The sequence below is a fragment of the Jaculus jaculus genome, chromosome 2 (assembly GCF_020740685.1).
Source record: "Jaculus jaculus isolate mJacJac1 chromosome 2, mJacJac1.mat.Y.cur, whole genome shotgun sequence".
NCBI lineage: Eukaryota > Metazoa > Chordata > Mammalia > Rodentia > Dipodidae > Jaculus > Jaculus jaculus.
In genome coordinates, this window is record NC_059103.1 from 98,899,369 (window position 1) to 98,914,999 (window position 15,631).

The following is a 15,631-nucleotide window of genomic DNA, read 5'->3' on the forward strand; positions in this document are numbered from 1 at the left end:
TTGGACTCTTTTATCTGTTGGCTTCAAGAAACTCACCTCACCACTAAAGATAGACAACCTAAATTGAACTTGTACCCTAGAATCCTATATCCTAGAAGTTAGACTAAAAGGTGGAACCCTCAAGAGGACTTTAGGAAGAGCACATGAATTGAAGGGCCCTGGAGAGGGTGAGACAAAGCCTAACCTTAAATTTCTCTGACTTTTCTGTCTTTTTCTTTCTTCTTTTCCCAGATACATTGCCTCCCCCCATAACTGACTGCTGCCCGTATAATGTATGATTCACAATCCCCATGGGGTTGACCTGAATCCCCAATGAGGAAGGCCTCTTCCAAAAAGAGGCAGAGAGGAGGGAAAGGATGGTACCAATATGTGTTGTTTGCATACTAAATATGTCCATATCTAATAAAAATAAATTAAAAAAAGAAAATCCTAAGGAATCTACAAAGGAAGTACTAAAATCTCTAAATATAACAATTTGGTATAGTACAATCTTAATGTTCTCAATAAATTTGCATATATTTGCCATAATTAGAAATAGAAATATAAACATGATATATGTTACTATCCAAATTATAAACTACTCAGGAAAAATATGAAAACATATATAGAATTTTTATACTGCAAATTCAAAATTTTGATGACAGGTTAAAGAAATCATAAATAAATGAAATTACATATCGAGTTAATACATTAGAAGAATCAATCTGGTGAGATATCATTGTTCTGCCTGCATTAGCTATTGACTTATTTGAAATCTAAATATCCACAGCTAACTTTTTAAGAATAATTAAAATAATAATTATATCCTTGTAAATTTATTTTTATTTTTATTTACTTGTGAGGAGAGAGAGAAAGTAGGTACACCAGGGTTTCTTGCCACTGCAAAAAACCACCAGATGCATGTACCACTTGTATGTATATGTGTGTGTGTGTGTGTATATATGTGTCCTATTGACCTTTCCTCTGTTTATTTAATATTTTGTGTTGCTGGCCATGGATCCTAAATCTGTGAACATACTAGGTAAACACTCTACCTACATTCCCAGCCTAGACTCCATAATTTTTATCATAGTACAGAAAACCTATTTAGTGGACAGCTTCCATGATGCTGGCATGAACATCCAACCAAACACAGTTTTATGGGAGAAGGGGATTTGTGTCAAGCTTACAGAATCCAGAGGAAGTTCCATCAATGATGGAAGAAGCTGACTCCCATTCTGAAACACAAGGAGAGACAAAGGGAGAGAGAGTGAGAGAGAGAGAGAGACAGAAAGAGAGAGAGAGAGAGAGAGAGAGAGAGAGAGAGAGAGAGAGAGAGAGAGAGGGCACCCCTAGCCAGCAAATACTAAAAAGCAGCGAGCACCAACTTGCAGCAGGAAGGATGTCCAGAGTTCAACTATCTCTGCATGCTTTGGGCTGGACTTCATATCTGTCCCCAAGTACACCTTTGGGTTGGACCCTAGGAGCCACACCTAGTGACACCTCATCCAGCCAGGAGGCTAGAAACCCAAGTTACAAGTTTAATAAAAATATATCATCTGAGTCTATGGGGGAGGATGCATACATTCACATTCATATTCACATTCAAACCACCACAAACTATAACAATCAGAATAATTTGGAGAAAAGTTGGAGAATTTTAGCTGACTACAATATGGACTATAAAATTATAGTGATCACAATAACATGAATTGGCATCAGGAGATTATACAAAGTATCAGAATAGCAAATAATAAAATTGACATATACTTCAGTGGTTGTTGTAGTCAGGTTTGTATTGCTGGCAGAAATCACCCAACCAAGCACAGCTTTTGGGCAAAAAAAGAGTTTATTCTGGCTTACAGACTCAAGGGGAAGCTCCATGATGGCAGGGGAACATGATGGCATCAGCAGAGGGTAGACATCAACCTCCTGGCCAACAACAGATCCACAAAAACAGGAAAGTGTACCAAACACTAGCAAGGGGAAACTGCTATAACACCCATAAGCCCACCCCCACAATATACTCCCTCCAGACGGTGTTAATTGCCAAATCTCCATCATCTGGAAATGTAGCATTCAGAACACCTAAGTTTTGGGGGGACAACACCTGAATCAAACCACCACAGTGGTCTTTTTTTTTTCTCATAGGTATTGGAGGCATTTAATAGTAAATGAGCAATCTGTTCAGGAAATAGTGCCACATATATATGCAGAAATGAGTAACCTTTAATCCCTACTTCATAACATAAATATTAATTAATACAAATCTTACAGCTAGATATGACAGCTTACCTTTATGGAAGAAGCTTCAGGGGACTGTTTTAATCTGGGAATAATAAAATGCTTTGGTTAAAAAAAGCAAAGAAAGAACTATCACTAATAGCAGTTAAAAAAGTTAAAAGACACGCAGGAAGCCAAGGTAGGAAGATTACTGTGAATTCAAGGCCAGCCTGAGACTACATAGTAAGTTCCAGGTCAGCCTGAGCTACAGCAAGGCCCTATTTCAAAACAAACAAACAAACAAACAAAAAAGTTAAATGAGAGAAGTTTAAATATTTAGTCATTAAAGGTCACCCATGAGAAAAATCCAGAAATTAGCCATAAAAAGGGTGAGATATTTTCAAAAAATTTTCCCCAGGGGCTGGGGATATGGCTCAATGGATAAAGCACTTGTTTTGCAAGCATGAGTATCTGTGTTTGGATCCCTAGAACCCAGTAATAATCTGGACAATATAGCAAGCATCTGTAACCCCAGTTCACTTATGGTGAAAAGAGAGGTAGAGATAAGAATATCTGCCAGAAGCTCACAGTCCTGTTAGTTTGGCAGTGAACAAGAGACACTGCCTCAAAGAAGGTGAGGGCCAACACCCAAAAGTTGTCCTCTAACCTCCACATGTCCACCGTGGCATAAGCATACCCACAGTCAGACACAGGAGAATGCATGCGTGCGCGCGCGCACACACACACACACACACACACACACACATTTACACACACTTAAACAACAAAGCATATTTTTACTAACGTACTTGAAGAAAGAATACAAAAGCTCCTATAAAGTATAGAAATGAAAAGATGAAAAAATCCAGTTTTATAAATGGGTACAAAATGAACTGGCACATGGGCTATAAATATAAATATAAATATAAATATAAATATAAATATAAATATAAATATAAATATAAATATAAATATAAATATAAATATAAATAAATAAAAATGATGTTCAATCTATCATCATCAGAAAGGGAAATTAAAACTGCCACATGCCAGTATTCACCCATTTGGACAGTTAAAAGTGAAAGGAATGCATGAAATATTGGGTAGATTGCAGCTCATCTAGAACACATGCACATCACTGGTGGAATGTAAAGTAGTAAAACAAACATGAAATTTATGTCTATAAATAGAAATATTTTCATTTTTATAGAAATAGGGACTTCTATAAAACAGGGCATATACTTGCTCTATTATAGCAATCACATTTTAGAACTAGGATAAATCTTACAGCTGTTATGTTGAATAAAATAATCCAAGAGCAGAAGACTATGTAGAGGATAATTCTGTTTATGTGAAGTTCTGGAAAAGATGAAACTAATTTAACTTGTGAAAAATTTGGATTATGATTGCTTCTGGGACAGATGCAGGGCTGGTTGGGAAAGAGTCATGAGATGAATTGCTAGAGTCATAGGCATGTGAGAGCTGTGGGTTACATTGTATAAAAGTTTGTTGAAATATATTAAATTATACATGCTAATGTCAATGTGAAAATGTTGCACTAAATGTTATCCCATTTACACTGGTATGGTAATCAGTTCTGAAACTACTCCCTGGGTATTCTAAGTTTGAGCAAATGAATGAACATAGTATAAGTCATAAGAACTAGTTTTCTTATGATTAAAGAGAGAAGCTAAAATAAGCAAGGAGAAAAGATGAATTATAATGTAAAGTTTTACTATGGGTACATATAAATAAATACGTGCATTTAATATGTACCCTTTTATTTCTAAGCTTCCTGTGTAAAACAGAAAGTTCTTGAGTCACAGAGACAAAAAAAAAAAAAAAAAGCAACAATCAGCAGCCAGATCTTGATTTCTAGATACTGAATTCCACTGAAAAGACTAGTAGTCTTTGAAGAAATTGCTAGAATAGAGTGAGGAAAAGAACAACATGAAGCTGGAAGATTAGGAAGTAAGGAAATGCCCAAATAATTAGGAAATGAGTGGACAATGGGTAGTGTCTGAATGCTTGATCCCCATCTGGTGGCAAATTAGTAGGTGGAGCCTTGCCACAGGAGGTGTGGTTTTAGGGGTGGGTTTAGGGCTTTTACCTCCAGCTTCCTCTTCAGAGCTCTGCTTGCTTTTGCTGCTCTCTGCCAGTTGCTGTGGTAAGATATGATGTCCAGCCTCTGCTTTGCCATCCCTTCCCTGCCAGCCTGGGCGTCCCCTTGAGACAGTAAGCCTTAATAACCCCTTTTCTCCCATCAGCTTCTTTTGGTCTTGTGTTTTGTCCCTGCAACAGGGAAGTAGCTACAACAGGTAGTTTTCATTTTGATGTGTGGGGATTTTGGAGGCTGTTACCCTCACACTTACAATAACAGAAAGCCAAACCATGAGAGTATTAGTGAGTTTTCTTGATCCCACCAAAGAATTGAGGACACCAGGCAAAATAGCCTGGTGCACCCAGAAAGATACAGCAAAGGGATTTGCACAAAAATAGTATATTACAGTTGAAAGAAGTGCAAGATGACCTTTTCAACAGGAAGGAAAAACATTAATGGTAGAATCTTGCCTAGACTAATTTTAAGGAGTGTCAGCTCTATTTTATTCTTGTAGTTTCCAGTTTCAGATATTATATTTAAATGTTTAATCTATTTTGAGTTGATTTTATATCCAATAAGTATAATATTTTGATGTGTTAATTAAAAAATATTGATTTTAAAAGACAAAGAAAATGCTAAAAAGACAAAAAGTGCACAAAAAGTATATGAAGTGTTGGAAGTGTCTGATGTTTGTAGGAATGGCAAAGGTTAAATTGCTAACCAGGTTAACAAAACAGTCATTAAAGGAAGACTTACATAACACAGATGTTGGAATCATTAGATAAGCAAATTAAAATTACTCTGATTAGTGTGTTAGAGGCATTAAGGAAAATTTAGACAACATGCACAAAAACATGGTTGATATAAGGAGTGACATGGGGCTGGGGAAACAGCTTAGCAGTTAAGGTGCTTGCCAGAAAAGCCAAAGTACCCAGGTTCAATTCTCCAGAACCCATGTAAGCCAGATGTACAAGGAGGCACATGGTAGGTCATGTGAATGGTAGGTCTTCATAGCACCAGTGGTTTTGCATCTGGATTACGTGAGCACTGAGGAATCTGACCTGAGTCCTTAGGCTTTGCAGGAAAGTGGTTTAACCACTAAAAATCTCCTCAGCCATTGTTTTTGTTTTTAATATTTTATTTATTTATTGGAGAGAGAGTAAATAATTTCTTCAAAACCATGTTCATCATTCAATAGTGTATTGTTTAATGTCCATATGTCTGTGTATGCTGTATGGTTCTCTTTCACTTTATTTGTAGATTTATTCATTGTAATTGCATGGAAGATAAGAAATTTACATTTTTCTATACTTTTTAAGGTTTGCTTTGCATACATATATATGGCCTATTTTAGAAAATCTGCCCTGTACTTCTGAGAAGAATATCTATTGGATGGAATTTTCTATAGATATATGTTAAGTTCATTTGGTCAATGATGCCATTTAACTCAGCCTTGTCTCTGTTTTCTTTGTTTATTTATTTATTTATTTGATGGGATGACCTGTCACTTGGTGAGAATGGGGTATTAAGTTATCCAGTAATATTATTCTGGGCTTATTCTCTGACTTTATATCTAGCAGTGTTTATTTTACAAAATAGGTGATACCCTTGTTCAATCGGAAAATGATATTTGGAAGGTGATAAAAATTGCAATGAGTCTGTAGATTACTTTTGGCAATATAATCATTTTTACAGTATTAATCTTTTCAGGCTATCATGATCATGGGAGATCTTTCTGTCTTAAGCATATTAGAGGCTTTTTGTGAAGGTATTTCATCTTTTCAGGTTTATTCCTAGATATTTTATATTTCATACAGACATTGTGAATGGACTTTTTTCCATTTTTTTGGTCAATTCATTCCTGGTAGATAGAAAAATTACTGCTTTCATGATTTTCTATCTTGCTACTTTTTGTTTCATTAATTCTTTGGATTGTTTTTTTTTTTGTTTGTTTCTATTTCATTAAATTCTGCCCTAATCTTTATTATTTCATCCCATCTACTGATTTTTGGTTTGCCTTGTTCTTCTTTATCCAAGGCTTTAAGGTGAAGCATTAGGTCATTTACTTGCAACCTTTCTAATTACTTTTTAAAAAATTTTTTAAAATATTTTTTATTTATTTATTTGATAGTGACAGACACAGAGAAAGACAAATAGAGGGAGAGAGAGAGAATGGGCGCGCCAGGGCTTTGAGCCTCTGCAAACGAACTCCAGACACGTGCGCTCCCTTGTGCATCTGGCTAACGTGGGACCTGGGGAACTGAGCCTTGAACCGGGGTCCTTAGGCTTCACAGGCAAGCGCTTAACCGCTAAGCCATCTCTCCAGCCCTCTAATATCTTAATATAGGCACATAAGGCTCTAAATTTACCTTTTAGGACTGCCTTCATTGTGTCTCAGGGATTTTGATATGTTGTGTTCTCATTATCATTTGACTCTATAAATTTTTTGATTTCCTTCTTGATTTCTTCATTGACCCATTCATCATTTAGTAGTGTATTGTTTAGTTTCCATGATTATGTGTATGCTCCATAGCCTTTCTTGCTACTGATTTGTAGTTTAATTCCATTGTGATAAGATAGAATGCAAGGAATTATTTCAATTTTCCTGAATTTGTTAAGAATTGCTTTGTGTCCTAACATATGGTCTATTTTAGAGAATGTTCCATGTGCTGCTGAAAGGAATGTACATTCTTCAGCATTTGGATGAAATGTCCTGTATATATCTGTTAGGTCCATTCCTTCTATGACCTCATTTAGTCCAGATGCCTCTCTGTTTATTTTTTCCTGGGCTGACCTGTCAATTGATGAGAGTGGGGTGTTAAAGTCACCCACCACCACTGTGTTTGGTGTTATTTGTGACCTTAGTTCTAATAGTGTTTGTTTGACGAATTTGGGAGCCCCCATGTTAGGTGCATATATGTTTAGGATTATAATGTCCTCCTGTTGGAGTGTGCCCTTAATCAATATAAAGTGACCTTCATTATCTTTCTTGACTAATGTTGGACTAAAGTCTACCTTGTCAGATATTAGGATAGCACCCCCTGCTTGTTTTCTAGGCCCATTTGCTTGAAACACCGTTTTCCAACCTTTCACCCTAAGATAATGTCTATCTTTTGTAGAAAGGTGAGTTTCTTGGAGACAACAAATTGTAGGATCCTGCTTTTTAACCCAGTCTGCAAATCTATGTCTTTTCGTTGGGGCATTGAGGCCATTGATATTAAGAGATATTATTGAAAGGTGTGTATTTATGTTTTCCTTTTGTGTGTGTGTGTGTGTGTGTGTGGTTCCGGATCTACCTGTGCTCTCTTGTGTTAACTAGTATTTGAGTATTGCTTGTTTTTTCTAGGTCCCTTATATGTGTGCTTTTCCTTTTCTTCAGCATGGAGGATTCTATCAAATATTTTCTGTAGTGCTGGTTTTGTCTTCAAATACTCCTTTAACCTGCTTTTATCATGGAATATATTTATTTCTCCATCTATTTGAATGGATAGCTTTGCAGGATAAAGCAACCTTGGTTGACAGTTGTTATCTTTCAGAACTTGGAATATATCACTCCAAGCCCTTTTAAAGTTTGTGTTGAATAATCTGCTGTAATCCTGATGGGCTTGCCTTTGTAGGTAACTTGATTTTTCTCTCTAACTGCTTTCAATATTTTTTCTTTGGTGTGTGTGTTTGGAAGTTTGATTATAATATGGCGAGGAGAGGTTCTTTCCAGGTTTTGTCTGGCTGGGGTTCTAAAGGCTTCCTGTATCTGCATTGGCGCCTCTTTCCCAATTTGGGGAAAATTTTCTTTTATGATGTTGTTGAAGATGCCTACTATGCCTTTGGAGTGGAATTCTCCTTCTACTATGCCCTGAATTCTTATATTTGATCTTTTCATAGTGTCCCGAATATCTTGAAATTCCCACTCATACTTTTCTATAAGTTTGTCTTTCTCTTTGTTGGACTGTATTAGATCTGTCACCTGGTCTTCTAGCTTAGATATTCTGTCCTCTCCCTCATCCATCCTACTGGTGAGATGTTCTACAGAGTTTTTTTTATTTCATTAACTGTGTTCTTCATTGCTAGTAATTCTGACTGGTTTTTCTTTATTATTTCTATTTCCTTATTTATGTCTTGTATTGCCTTCTTTATTTCATGAAATTGGTGTCCTGCATCTTCTTTGATTCCTTTGATTTCCTCTTTGATTTCTTCTTTGATTCTTTTGATTTGTTCTCTGACCTCTTTGAACATATTTACAATCATTCTTTTGAACTCTTTCTCAGGCATTTCCTCTAACTCGTTCTCACTGGAGGACATTTCTGATGCATTAATACTTTTAGGTGGATATATATCGTCTTGCTTTTTAGTGTTTCTTGTGTTATAATGTATATATTTTTGCATCTTGGATTAAGTTAAAGCTTGGATTTTCTAGCTAGCTGGGTATTCTTAGCTGTATCAATTGATTTGATGTTATATATTTTCAGGGTAGGAGCTTAAGGTGTTAGGTGTGGCTCTTAAGACTCTCAGAGTATCTATAAAGGTGTTCCTAGGGGTTGAGTTTCCTTGCTATGGAAGTATTCAAGCAGGCTGAGTGGAATAAAATACAGGTTGATTCTAAAATTTAACTAAACACTGTACACATTCAATCAAAAAACAGCCCCAAGTATGTATGCATGAGTAGTTATTATAACAACCAGATCCTCTATCAACAAAGAGGTTAAGATTTCTGGTCTGTTGAGGTATCCAAGTCAGCTTGTGACCAAGTGAGACCCTTCCCTGGTGCAATCCCAGTTACCTTGGATGATTTTGGTCTCAGTCAAGTTGCTGCCTGGGTTGTCAGGCTGCTGTTCTGATTTCTGGAGCTGAGCTCTGGCTTTTCCTGTGGGTCAAACCAAGCCTGGCAAATGTGGCCCTGCAGATCAGCACCCCTGCTCCAGAATTGCTGCTGCTGAAGCTGCTGCTGGGCCCACCGCTGCTTCTGCCTCTGCTGCTGCTGCTGTAGCTGCCACTGCTGGAGCCACCGCTGCTGCTGAATCCGCTGCTGTTGGGTCCACTGCCACTGCTGCTACTGAAGCTGCTGCTATGGGATCTGCCACTGCTGCCACTCCTGGGTCTGCTGCTGCTGGGGCTGCTGTTACTGGTGCCGGAGCCACTGATGTTGCTGCCGAACTCTGCTCCTGCTTGGGTCCCGCTGACGGCTCAAGTTGGCATGGTCGGGTCTGGGGACGCTGCTCTGTTCGCTGGAGCTGGACTCAGGTGGTGAGGGAGGGGAGGGAGCCGCAGCTGCTCTGGATCTCTCGCTGCTCCACGTGTTCTTCTACCTCGTGGTCTGCTCTTCCATTGCTCACTTCCGCTCTCCCTTCACATTTGCTGAGTTGCGGAGAGCACTGGTGTGAGTGGAAAATCCCAGCACCTGGCTTTTCCTGTGGCTGGAGCCGAGTCTGGCAGCTTTCTGTTGCGCTGCCGCCACTGCGGTTGGCGGAGCTGCCAGGGCCGCTTTTGCCCACCTGTGTGGGCTCTGAATGCTCTGGATCTCTTCTACTTCTCCGCTGCCGCTTCAATTTCCTATGCACCTCACTTTTTAGTAAAAGTGTGTATTTTGCTGAGTTTTTTTTTTATTTTTTTGTCTTCTTCCCCCCTAGGTTGTTTTGTCGTTGTGGTACCTATGCCACCATCTTAACCGGAAGTCCTCCCTATCTTGCTACTTTGTGGAAAGTGTTTATTAGGTTGTTGCAGTCAGCTTCATATTGCTGGTAGAAAACACCTGAACAAGAGCAGCTTGTGGGAGGAAAGGGTTTATTTTGGCTTACAGACTTGAAGGGAAGCTCCATCATGGCAGGGGAAAATGATGGCATGAGCAGAGGGTGGACATCAACCCCTGCCCAACATAAGGTGGTCCATAGCAACAGGAAAGTGTGCCAAACAGTGGCAAGGGGAAGTTGGCTATAACACCCATAATCCACCCTGAGCAATATATCACCCTGGGAGATTCTTTTCTTTTTTTCTTTTCTTTTCTTTTTTTTTTTTTTTTTTGAGGTTGGGTCTCATTCTATGTAGTCTCAGGTGGCCTCAAACTCATGGTGATCCACTTATCTCTGCCTCCCAAGTGCTAGGATTAAAGGTGTGCGCCACTACACCCAGCTGAGATTCTTTTTTAAATATTTATTTATTTATTTAACAGAGAAAGAGGGAGGGAAAGAGAGAGAGAGAAAGAGATAGAATGGGCATACCAGGGCCTCCAGCCACTGTAAGTGAACTCCAGAAATGCGCCCCCTTGTGCATCTGGTTAATGTGGGTCCTGGGGAATCGAACCAGAGTCCTTTGGCTTTGTAGGAAAATGCCTCAACTACTAAGCCATCCATCCATCCCACCTTCCAGAGATTCTAATTCCCACATTGCACCTGGGGACCTAGCATTCAGAACACATAAGTTTATGGGGAAAACCTGAATTAAACCACCATACAGGCCTAGTAGTTTCTTAAATGAGTCTGTATGGCCTTTTCAGTCTAGAATTATGTCATTCAGAAGTAGGGATCATTTGACTTCTTTCTTTCCTGTTTGTATCTCTTTTATTTCTTTTTCTTGTTTTTATTGTACTTGCTAAGATTTCAAGCACTGTATGGAATAAGAGTGGTGACTTTACTTTTTCATCTCTAGTTTTATTAACTTAGGTCTTCTCTCTCTTTCTTTTGTTAGTTTTCCCAGGTGTGGTAGTTTGAATATATGGTCCCCAATATATTCAGTATTTTGATAGCTTGTAGTTTGGATCTGCAGCCACCTGGGTGGAGGCAGCGTCACTGGGTGGATCTTAAGGTGTGTTGGTGGGTGTGATATTTCAATCTAAAGATATGCAAAGTGTGTGTAGCTGGAGTTCCTGAAGTGTGCTGTGCTGTGTGGATTTTAGGCTTGTGCTTCTCTCTCTGTTTGGTCCTGTGGAAGCAGGCCAGCTTCTTCTGTCATTATGGAATTTCCTTGGGATCTGTAAGCTTCAATAAATCCCTTCCTCCATAACTGTGCCTGGTCTGGAAGTTCATCTCAGCCAACCTGAAGCTATCTGCTACACCAGGGCTTTGTCAATTATATTTAAATTATCAAAGAACCAACTCTTTGATCAATTCTATGTATTTTCACTTATTCTTTCCATTTCATTAATTTGTACCCTCATTTTTATGTTTTATTTGGTTTTGGATTATTCTTATTTTTTAAAATTAATTAATTTTTTCAAAGAGAGAAGCAGATAGGGATAGATATAGAAAGGGAGAGAATTGGCACAACAGGGCCTTCAGCCACTGTAAACAAACTCCAGGCATGTGCCCCCTTGTGCATCTGGCTTATGTGGGTCCTGGGGAATTGAACCTAGGTCCTTTGGCTTTGCAGGCAAGTGCCTTCACTACTAAGCCATTTCTCCAGCCCCTATTCCTATTTTTTAATAGGACCTTAGGTACATCATTGTGTTATATATTTGAAATTTTCTGATTTTATTAACAGAAACACTAATATCTATAAACTTTCTTCTTAGAACTGCTTTAAGTGTATACCAAAGGTTTTGATAAATTTTTCTTCCATTTTTGTTTGATTCTAGGAACTTTTTAATTTCCTCACTAACTTCTTCAGTGGTCATTTGTATTGTTTCTGCAGCTTGCTAGTCATTTCTAATTTTATTCTTCTGTCATCATGTAAGATACAAGAACTTATTTTGATTCTTTTCTGTTGGGAAATATATGATCTGTTTCTTAAAATTTGGTACTAAGAAGAATATGTTTTCTGTATTTGGATTCTGCTATATATATTTGCTAGATCTTTTAGCTTAATGGTGAGGTTTTCTTATTGATTTTGTCTGTTTGTTTAATGCCCTGTTTAGAGAAAAAATTAGCATAGTGTATTGCCCAGTTTTATTTTATCAGTTTTCTGAATTTTATGGCCTTTATTATAGTTTGTCTTACAAGACTGGGTGTCCCAGTGATTTGTATATGTGGATATAGAAAATTAATGAGATAAAGGAAAGAATCATGGAAAAGGGAAAACTAGAGGACAAGTGAAACTAAATATAAATGAAAAGAAATTGGGGTAGAGAAGAATATTATTATGGATAATAGGAAAGAGTAACAGTTTGGAAAAATAAATTAGTAAAGAAAAATATTCCCATATTAAAATAGGACAAAAATTTGTATCTGATAAATGTAGGATGTAGACTAAAAATTAAAATGTAAAATTATGTTAAAGCAATATGACTCAAGGTGGAGAGGAAGAAGAAGAAAGATAAACATGGGATAGAAAACAACAAAAGAAACTATGTAAAATAAAAAGAAGCAATGCCCAATAATAAAATCATACATGAATAAAATTATATGAATTTATGAAGTAGAATAACAAATAAAACATATTTTTAAAATTTTATTTATTATTTCTTTATTATTATTAACAACATATTTTATATGGATATATCACTAGTTGGTACCCTCTTACTTCATCCCTGCCCCCGTTCTACTGGGGACTCTCCTCATTAGGGTTGCAAGCATTCCCCCTGGGGTTGTGGGTTATGCATTCTGGGAGAAGCAGTCAGTTTTTGGAGGAGGCAATGCCTCTGGGCATGATGTCTCAATCCGTGGCTCTTACGATATTTCTGTCCAATCTTCCACAAAATTCTCTGAGCTATGATAGGCGTGTCTTTAAAAATATATTTTATTATTTATTAGAGAGAGAGAGAGAGAGAGAGAGAGAGAGAGAGAGAGAAGGCGCACGAGCGCACCAGGACCTCTAGCCACTGCAAACAAACATGCTACACGCGCCGCCTTGTGCATCAGGCTTACATGGGTAATTGGCCCTGGGTCCTTAGGTTTTACAGGCAAATAAGTGCCTTAACCGCCAAGCCATCTCTAAGTCTACTTCACTGATGGGCTCTTAAGAGCCTCTGGATCTCTGCTTTGGTAGGTGTTGCTGTCCTCAGCGTCTGTCTCCTTCGCCCTTGTACTGATTGTCAGGTTTACCATGGAAGCAGCACTCTTGCTCATCTCCACAATGCCTCCGTGGTTTTAGCAGCTGCACCTGGAGTTTGGCGCTCCTGAGGATTGTTCGCTCATCCTGAAGCTAGGACCGCCTGCCCCATCTCTTGCCTGTTGGAAGGGCTTCTGCTTCCTCCCAGACTCGCAGTTGAGTCACCAAAGCTTTGTTTGGCTTACTTACTTAGATGCCCTGCATCCTGCTCTGCGCCTTGCAGGGTTTCTTTCACTTACTTTGTGAATTTCTGACAAGATCTGGTACGTTCAGAGTGGCATGGCTGTAGACTGTTTGCAGATTGCTGAAATGTTTCTTTGCTACCTTTTGGAATAAAGGTTTTTTTAACCCCTTACTCTGATTCTCTCACTAAGTCACGGGGGAGCTTTTAGTTGACCACCTTACTCAGAAATGAGGGAGAATACTATTTTCAGAACGCCATACTGGCTTGCTTGCCATTGTCATACCTTGTGCTTGACACATCAACTTATAAAGAGAAGAGTTATTTTGTTTATTTATTTTTATTTATCTATTTGAGAGCAACAGACACTGAGAGAAAGAGGCATAGAGACAGAGAATGGGAGCCCCAGGGCCTCCAGGCACTGCAAAGGAACTCCAAACGCGTGCGCCCCCTTGTGCATCTGGCTAACATGGGTCCTGGGGAATGGAGCCTCCAACAGGGGTCCTTAGGCTTCACAGGCAAGCGCTTAACTGCTAAGCCATCTCTCCAGCCCGAGTTATTTTGTTTTATGGTTTGGAGACTCCAGTCCTTTCCCAAGTGGCATATCAAGTTCCATTGCTTTTAGGGATCCAGTGGTAGCAAAGGGTGGAGCAGAACCTCTGAGCTCATTGCCCTAAAGCAAGAGAGACGTGGTGGGAGATCCCTTTTGAAGGCACTTCTCAATGATTTGAACATCACTATGGTGGTTTGATTCAGGTGTCCCACATAAACTTAGGTGTTCTGAATACTAGGTTCCCAGTTGGTGGAGATTTGGGAATTAACACCTGGTGGAGATGGTGTATTGTGGGGGGTGGGCTTATGGGTGTTACAGCCAGTTTCCCCATGCCAGTGTTTGGCACACTCTCTTGTTCCTGTTGTCCACTTAGGTGGGCTAGGAGGTGATGTCCACCCTCTGCTCATGCCACTGTTTTCCCCTGCCATCGTGGAGCTTCCCCCTCGAGCCTGTAAACCAAAATAAACCTCCTTTTTTCCACAGACTGCTCTTGGTTGGGTGATTTCTACCAGCAAAGCAAACCTGACTGCAACAATCACTTTCTAGGACTCATCTCTCAAAGATTTACAAATAATACTATAGGCTAAAGATTAAGATTCTAATGCATGATCCTTTGGGGTCATTAAGATCTAAAGTACAGCAAAGTCCAAGGAGAAGAAATAACTAAATGCATTATAAGATACTGTGTTACTTAGAGAAAACTAATGTAAAATTTTCTAAAATTGGAATAGTGGCCTGGCTAGCTCAGTTAATAGAGCACAAGACTCCTAAAATTGGAATTATATCTGTGATTTCCTATTGTAGCAAAGTTTATTTCTTGTTTTGATAATTACACTGTTATTATCTAACATTTTATCATCAAGGAAAAGTTGTAAGTAATATACACAAACTTCTGTAATCATTTTGCACCTTTTTCATTTCTAAAATAAATACTTGAGAAAGATTTTTTTTTTTTTTTTTTTTTCCGAGGTAGGGTCTCATTGTAGCTCAGGCTGACCTGGAATTCACTATGTAGTCCCAGGGTGGCCTCAAACTTTTAGTAATCCTTCTACCTCTGCCTTCTGAGTGCTGGGATTAAAGGCGTGTACCACCACACCTGGCTCAAGAGAAAGTTCTTTTTTTTTTTAATTTAATTAATGAATTTATTTCAGAAAGAGTGAAAGAGGCAGATATATATATATATATATATATATATATATATATATAGAGAGAGAGAGAGAGAGAGAGAGAGAGAGAGAGAGAGAGAGATAGATAATGGGCATTCCAGGGCCTTCAGCCACTGCAAGTGAACTCCAGTCACATGTGCCACCTTGTGTATCTGGCTTATGTGGGTCTTAGGGAATTGAACCAGGGTCCTTTGGCTTTGCAGGCAAATGCCTTAGCCATTAAGTCATCTCTCCAGCCCTTGAGAAAGTTTTTGTTTGTTTGTTTGTTTTGTTTTGTTTTTGAGGTAGGGTCTCATTCTAACTCAGGCTGACCTGGAATTCACTATGTAGTCTCAGGGAGGCCTTAAACACTCAGTGTTCCTCCTACCTTGGCCTCCCGAGTGCTGGGATTAAAGATGTGCACCACCATGCCTGGCTGATAAAATTTTTAATTAAAGAGAGAAACAAGTACT